General features: G+C 47.9%; 1 pseudogene; it reads left to right on the forward strand.

Annotated features, from left to right (window-relative positions):
* Positions 463–8,693, forward strand: part of LOC108633431 — a 10,109-nt pseudogene continuing 1,878 nt past the window's right edge.

The following is an 8,693-nucleotide window of genomic DNA, read 5'->3' on the forward strand; positions in this document are numbered from 1 at the left end:
CAAGAGGCTCTTTAGTTCTTCTTCACTCTGAGAAAAGGCAAAAACCCTGGTTGGTGTTGTTCAGTAGTTCAGACATGTCTGACTCCTTGCGACCCCATCACTGCAGCAGGCCAGGCTTCCTTGTCCTTCATCATCTCCCAGAGCTTGCTCAAACTCATGTCTGTTGAGTCGGTGCTGCCATCCAACCATCACATCTTATATTATCCCTTCTCCTGCCTTCAATCTTTCCCCAGCATCAGGGTCTTTCCCAGTGTGTCAATTGTTCGCATCAGGTGGCCAAAGGCTTGCAGCTTCTGGACGTGATGAGGTTGGTTTTGGGACTAAAGCTCCTGCCGCCCCCACCTCGCACCCCTGCACTCCGGTCGGTCGCGCAGCCTTAGGGCTTCTCGCGCATATAGACCCTGCGATGCGCGACCATCTGCTGAAGCCCTGGTCGTAGCCGTCCCCAGCCACAGATGCGGGATGAGGTGCGAGCTCCGTGCCATCCCGCCACTTGTCTTGCCGGGCTTCCCGCCGGTGGGGACCCGCCTGTGCCGAGTGAGGTTTGCGCGGTGGCTGAAACAGTTGGTACAGTCCGCGCACTTGTGGGGCCTCTTGCACCGTGGATGCGCCGGTGCCGGGTCTTAGCCAAGGTGGAAACGCTTGTCGAAACTCACTGCCGCGGTAGGGCTGCAGGCCCCTGTGGATTCGCTGGTGCGCGAGCATGATGAGACGCGGCCAAAGCTGCGGGTGTATTGCGGCCAGGGCAGCTCAGCTGCGTGCGTGCACTGCTGGTGTCCTCAGCAACTCTACAGATTTGAGGCCAAAGCGCTCCGCAGACGGCGCGCAGCAGAAAGGAGCCTCCCCGTGGTGCCTGCAGCACTGACACGTTGGATCTGAGCTCCAGCTCAGACTCTGATTGAGCTGTGGACCCTGGAAAAGCTTCTCGCCCCGTGGGGCTGCGCTCTTGGCAGTTCCGTTTGAAAGGGGGGCTGAAGCCCTTCCCCCGCCGCGGGCACTGGTAAGACTTGAGCGGGTCTGGAGCAGAAAAGGGTCATCAAGGAGAGTCGATGGCAGTGCAAAGGGTCAGTTCCTTGCCCTCAAGGGCACCAGTAGAAAACCTTGTCAGAAGGCTCCTGGGCAGGGCTGGGGAAAGAGTCCCTGCCTCACAGATCTCCTGGGCCGGGAAGGATTTCATGATGTCCCCTGTAGCGGAAAGCAGAAGCCAGGGCTCGAGATGGGTGGAAATGAAATGCAGGGCAAATTGGCAGATTCGTGTACTGAGGCCAATATTGACCCGTGGAGCAAATCACTCAGGATCTCTAAGACTTCTTCCTCATTGTAAAATGGGGGAAATAAGACACACTTAACAGGTCTGTACGATTATAAAGCTGTTTTATAAATATGTGCTGAATGAAGCACTTGGAAAGGGGAAGGTGTACAGGGTTACTTCAGACTCCAAGGTCTGGATCCTCGCAAGAAACTCAGACCTTTCAAAAAGAACGCAAATAAAAGGTTGTTTCTACTTGGTCTTAGTAGATTTAATTTCCTGATTCTACTTACCTTATCATTATTTAGGGGTTAGGAAGGTTAAGGTGGAGGGGAACTTTTAAAACATCTGAGTGAGGCAAGCACTCAGCAAATACTCTGACCACCACCATTAACAAAAACTATAGATTTATCAAAAACGATAATGGGAGGGCTCTAGAAATTGACCAAATGCATCTGTCAACTTAAAAAATATTCACAACCTAAAACTTGAGCTTTGTTTTACTTGGTGGGAATTTTTAGGACTTCAAGCCCAGAAGAGAGCATCTCAAGTGACTCTGAGTCCAGCATCATAAGTCCAAACATAACTCCAGCATCAAGGAGTCAATAGGGCATCTGAGCAGAAAAATGGGCTTATCTGGTCTAATCCCATCATTTGGAAGATGAGAAAACAAAGGCATACAGAGATTTAAAGGCGTCCATGGTCACAAAGCTACCTAGTGCAGACCAGAATCCTAGGTCTCCTTTGGCCCAACCAGGTTCTCTGGCCATTGTGATCTTGCCTCTGTATACATGCTGAATGAACAAATGAATGAATCCCTCCCACTTGGTTTCATCATAAGACAAGTCAGAGCTTTGAGTTCAGAGAAAATTGAAACAGTCAGGCTTGTGAGATGGAGTAAAAGGAAAGTGATGGCTGAGTACTAGCCCAAAGAGCAAAAAGGAAAAGGAACACAGAGTCGCCACTAAAGTAGGAAAGAGGAAGAAGTAGAAGAAAAGGGGGAAGTCAAGAGGCCACATTCTCCCCTGAACCCCAGCTGCAAAGTGCAAGGACATCGCAGTTAGCTGTGGATGATGAAGATAGGGGAAAGTTAAGCTGGGGAGGCCATTAGAGATCCCATTCTTGAGGGTATCACCCCCTACTCCATTCTACCTCCCTGAACCTGACACCTAGGAGCTATCACCCCTATTCACATCCTGCTCTATTCTCGGATCCTGCCCTTGCCCACAACAACCCCTGGCCCTCCACTTCACCTCCCACTTCCTTTTCCCTCAGGCTTCCTCTTCTCCACCTCTCTCCCCAGACTTTCCCATAACTTTCCCATCCCCAGAGGACCCACCCTCTAAAGTGTGCCCCACCCCTAGGCATCAGTTCCAGAGGTGGCCTCCTCCCCTCACTCTGCAGAACTGAAGTGGGAGGTGACTCGGATGGGAAAAGGAGGGGTGCAGGCAGGGTGACCCGCTGGTGGAGATAGAGAAGGACCACCACAAAAGCCCAGAGGAAAACTCACTAGCTCACAGGGAAATTGGTGTCTGGGCTCCCTGGGCCAGCCTCTTTTAGGAGCTAAGGAGCTAAGTAGCAGCGTGCTCACCCATGGATCTCACCTTCCCAGCCTGCACTCCCGGATCCCCCTGCTTCACCTCCTCCCCAGGCTCTCTGGGATTCACAGATCAGGGTCCCAGGGAGGGACTGGAGAGTCTGGCAGGAGAGGATCTCCCTTGGGGGCCAGGAAAGAGATGTAGGAAGCAGGAGTGGGTGAGGAATAGAGACAAAGGCTTCAGCTCAGTCCAGAAAACATGAGTGGGTGCTCACTCTGTTCCCCGGCAGCCTCTCTGTCTCTCTAGGGTATGCGCTGTCACTGTAAGGGTCAACTAAGGAAGAGGCGAGGAAAGTGGGAGAAACTCAGGTGCCATGGGGCTGAGAAGCAGGAGCTCTGGGTCCTCCAGAGATGTTGGACCAGGGATTGAACCCAAGTCCCCTGAATTGGCAGGCAGATTCTTAACCACTGGACCACCAGGGAAGCCCTATAATGAAATGAAAAGCAGAAAGTGAAAAAAGATTGTTAGTTTTTGCAAATTCTAAAGGCTGTGGGAAATGAGTAGAGGCTTGGAAAGACTTCCTGGAGGAGGTGATGCTTGTTTTGAAGCTGGAGGGGTGGGGAGGAATGAGGTTGGTGCAAGGGGACAAGGCGGGCATTCCTTCAAGCGAAGATACAGAGGTGGGGATGCACAAATAGTCACCCAACCCCACCAGGGCAGCAAGTTTATGTGAGAAAAAGCAGAACATATTTCGAGCCTGAAAACTTGAGGCTGGATTCTCAGAAGCCTTGAATGTCAGACCTCAGACTACTGGCTCTATCTGGGGAGAGGGGCACTGGAGAAAGTCACATACTTCTCCAACCTTCCAACACTCTTATTGAGGCAGGAATCATTTAAGTTAATTTCAAGATGAATACAAGGACTCTGAAAGATCCTGAGAGACATGGAAAGAAGATCAAAGGGACCATGGTGAAGGTTTCTGGGTTCAAATGTCTTCACTAGGCCCCCAAAAGAGGCAGCTCACAGAATAAGAGGAAAATTTGTAAACCATATTATCTGATAAGGGGTTAATATTCCAAACAAAAACATATACAACTCACTAGCAAAATAAATTCAATTAAATAATTGTCAAAGGACTTGAACAGATATTTTTCAGGAAGAAAAAAATCTAATTAAAAAGTGGACAAAGGATCTAAATAGAGTGTTTTTTTCAAAGTCATAAAAAAGGGCTACCAGGAACATGAAAAGGTGCTTGACGTCACTAGCCATCAGGGAAATGCAACTCAGAACCACAGTGAGAGGGGACTGGACTTCCCTGGTGGTCCAGTGGTTAAGAATCTGCCTTTCAATGCAGGAAACACGGGTTCAATCCCTGGCCTGGGAACTAAGATCCCACATGCCTCAGAGACACTAACCTTGAGTGCCACAAATAGAGACCCAGCACACCACAACTAAGACCCATCACAGAACTCCCCCCCAAAAAAGCACAGTGAGATATCACCTTACACTTATTACAAAGCTATCATCAAAAAGACAAGAGAGATAACAAGTGTCGGTGAGGATGTGGGGAAGAGAACCCTGGTGTGCTGTTGGTGGAGATGTAAAGTGGTACATACAGATGTGTGTGTTTCAAAGGAAAGCAAAGTGGGTGAGGTGGGAAATAACAGCATTGAGGAGTGTCGGGGGTAAAGCTGATGAAGCGAGAGCCGAAGCTGCGTTCAAAACTGAGGATGACCTCATTAAATGTATAACATCTCCCACAGGTCAGGGTTGCTACCTACGTTTTACAGATGGTGACACCAAGAATCACTGAGGTTGAACAGCTGGCTGAAGGTCACCCAACAGAGAATGAAATCCTAAACCAGTTAAAAATTAAGAGTAGCAACAATGTGAGAAGGAGTTATGCTGCCTCTGGCTTCCACACACTGCCAGGGACACTCTACCCAAAGGGACCGTTCCCTCTAGTATTTTCCCTTGCCTACCCTGGGAGAGCTCTCTCTCTGGACACCTCCATACAAAGGACTAATTATGGGAGAGGGTCATAGAGTCCCCAGAGCTCCACCCTCTCTCTAAATAACAGGAATGGGTTAATTCCCCGGCTCCTTCCTCATTCTCTACAACTGCTCTGCCCTTAAGAATCAGGAAGGACATTTCTTTTCTATATTTTAAAAACTATTTTTATGCTTATGTTTGTTTGTTTTAAATACATAAAGAGTCAAATCTGATAAAATGGAATATGAACTTTTTCTATTTTTAAAAAAGCATTTTTATGCTTTTTTTATTTAAACACATAAATTGGGATGCAGACTTTTTTCTATTTTTTAAAAAAACATTTTTATGCTTCTCTTTTTTTGTTTTGAACACGTAGGAGTCAAATCTAATAAAATGAGATGTGGGCTTTTTTTCATTCTTTAAAAAGCATTTTTAAGGAAAGACATCTTTGCTGCCACCACCAATACTGATTTGCCATCACCACAAGGGTCAGGTCTTCGCCTTGTCTACCCCTCATTACAGGGTTCTCCTGGAACCCGCATCACCACCTCTACCTGGATCTCAGTGTATCCCAGGACTTAGGGGACTTCTTGCCCCAGGACATTCTATTCATTCCTCTGCTGACCAGCAAGAAGCACCCACCGAGTCTTCTTCCCTAAGGTAACAGCTGTGATCTCAGGCACCCATTCCAGGGATAACAGTCATGTGACTTGGCCTTTCTTTCATCCCTCCAAAGGCCACTGCAAACCCAGAGAATCCAGAGCAGGAGCAAGAGACCAGCCTTTCATTTGTTAGCTGAAGGCCTAAACATCAGTGCCAAAGAATAAGACATGAAGGTAGGCTTACTACCACATCCCACTTTTTAAAAATGGTCTAATGAATGAAGGGTGCATTCTAGAACACCAAATGATGTGTGAGGACACATTAGAATATTTTTTACAACATATTTGTGTTCTGGATGCTTGAGGAGGATTATGGGGTGTTTGTGTGTGTGTGTACAAACGTGTCTGAGCTACTTGTTTGGGAATGTGTGTGTACCTGCAGTAAAGATGTCTGTACAATTTTACCACTGTGTGCCTGTTTTCAGAGTTTGGTGGGTTTGCAGAAGAGTGTCTTAAGGCTTGCCTGGCTGAACTGTTGTGTATCTATGTAGCCACAGAATTACAAAATTTGACTTTTTATAACTCAACGTCCCTAACACCATTGAACCATAAGCCTAAATGTCAGCTTTCATACTTTTTTCATCTTTGATATGACTATATTATCCAGAAATAAAAGTAAATCTTTGTAAGGAATTTTATCCATCACAGTCCTTAGTATATTAGAGCCTGGTTCATTTAAAAAAGCAAGGATCCCTGAATTAATCAGATTTGGGTTGAAATCCTGAGAGGCATTTACAAACTATGGGACTTTGAGCAAGTTATTTAACCTCTATTGCTCTCCTCTCTTATTACAAAAAATAAGAATATTATCTAACTTTTCACATAAGGTCAGAGTGAATATATGAAAAGGGATATAAATTCACACACCAGTTTTGTCCTTACCTAGTATAGGAACCCTCTAGAAGCCTATTTCCTGATATGAAATAGAGTTTAATAGTTAACATTTATTCACCATCTATGACATTGCCAGAAACTGATCTAAGAGCTTGACGTTTGACCTACTTAACCAATTCTGCTTTCACGTGAGGAAACTGAAGCACAGAGAGGTTAAACAACATTGGCCAAGGTTGCTCGGGTAAGAAATGAGAGAAGCAAGAATGGAACAAGGGCAGTCTGACTTCCAAATCCTTGTGGGTTTTTTTTATTATATTTATTTATTTATTTACCAACATTTGGCTTGCCGGGTCTCGGTTGCAGCATAAAGTATCTTCACTGTGGCATGCAGGACTCTTTTGTTGTGTCGTGTGAACTGTTAGTTGTGACATGTGGGATCTGCTTCCCTGACAAGAGATTGAACAAAGGGTCTCTGCATTGAGAGTGCTGAGTCTTAGCCCCTGGACCACCAGGGAAGTCCCCCAAACCCTTATTGTTAATCAGAACATTAATACTTGTTCTGCTTAATGAAGATAAATGAGAGAACCATACAAATACAATGTTGTATTGGGGGAAGAAGGTTCTTTTCTGAACAATAAAAATTATAGGATTATAATTTAAGAACAGTGAATATGATTTTTAAAATAAGTTATCTTTATAATGATACCTGTCAGGGACCATGCAGTAGGAAGATTTCTATGTGACTTTTATCCATCACATCAACCATGATGGTTTCTGTACTGTTACAAATTTGATTTGGCATTACCTCAAGGGTTAAGACTTTTGCACCCACTTTTACTTTGCTTGAAAAATACTTATTAAAGTGAAAAAAATATTTATTAAAATGAGAGCCAGGAAGGTAGTACAGGAACCTCAGAGGTCATTTAGTTCATACTCAATGGTTCACACGAGAAAAACATTGAGGTGGGAGGAAATGAAGTGACGTCCCCATATCACATCATTAGCCAAAGGGAGATCTACTAGGTGAAACCCAGGTCTCCTGCCTAGTGGTCTTTCTCTACCCAGATGACTCTGGATTTAAAGGCTGGTATATATGTGTCCATCTGTGTTCTTCACGCTCATCACAGTAGCTGGTAAGCAGGAGTGGCATGGACATTGGACACAGCCTAGAAGAGAGATTCACCACAAATTAAAACTTCTCCTTCTGGCAGGAAAGCCACTGAAAAAACACTGATTTTGGAAATCAAACAGTCCTGAGTACAGGACCACTCACTTATCTATGACCTTGGGATGCTTTACCTTACTGAGCCCAAGTCTGTTCATCTCTAAGCGGGAGATTCTATTTATTTCCTCATAGAATTTTCGGGTAAATATATAACTAGAGTATACTAATATATGGCTGCCTTCCTAAACTAAGGGTTCAGATCTGTAAATGAGCTCCAGTGGACACCTAAGCATGTGTGTGCTGCCATCTGTTCCCCCTCCCCTCTCCCATGGTCCGGGTTTTCCTTTGCTTGTAAGGGACACATGGCCCTGTGTGTCGTCCTTCCAAACCTGCGAGTTTCCCTCTTTAGGGCAACCACAGCACAGAGGAGCGCTTCCTCCTGCTGGGCTTCTCCGACTGGCCCTCACTGCAGCCTGTCCTCTTCGTCCTCGTCCTCCTCTGCTACCTCCTGACTCTGACGGGCAACTCGGCGCTGGTGCTGCTGGCGGTGCGCGAGCCGCGACTACACACGCCCATGTACTACTTCCTCTGCCACCTGGCCCTGGTGGATGCGGGCTTCACCACGAGCGTGGTGCCACCCCTGCTGGCCAACCTTGGCGGCCGGGAGTGGAGGCTGGAGCGCGGCGGCTGCCTGGCGCAGCTGTGCGCATCGCTGGCGCTGGGCTCGCCGAGTGCGTCCTCCTGGCGGTGATGGCTCTGGATCGCGCAGCCGCCGTGTGTCGTCCGCTGCGCTACGCCGGCCTCGCCTCCCCGCGCCTCTGCCACGCTCTGGCCGGCGCCGCCTGGCTCGGTGGCCTCACCAACTCTGCCGAGCAAACCGCGCTCCTGGCCGCGCGGCCGCTGTGCGCGCCCGGTCGGGTAGACCACTTCATCTGCGAGCTGCCCGCGCTGCTCCAGCTGGCCTGCGACGGCGGCGGCGTGGACTCCACCGAGCGCCAGATGTTTGCTGCCCGCGTGTTCATCCTGCTGGTGCCTTCCGCCGTCATCCTGGCCTCTTATGGCGGCGTGGCCCGTGCTGTATGGGCCATGAGGACCAGAGGCAGCCGCCGCAGAAAGCGATGGCACCTGTGGGTCTCACCTGACAGCCGTCTGCCTGTTCTATGGCTCAGCCATCTACACCCTGCAGCCCACGCCAGCTACAACCAACGGCGGGGCAAGTTCATTTCTCTTTTCTACACTGTAGTCACACCGCC

Source organism: Capra hircus, chromosome 23 (genome assembly GCF_001704415.2).
Source record: "Capra hircus breed San Clemente chromosome 23, ASM170441v1, whole genome shotgun sequence".
Lineage (NCBI taxonomy): Eukaryota > Metazoa > Chordata > Mammalia > Artiodactyla > Bovidae > Capra > Capra hircus.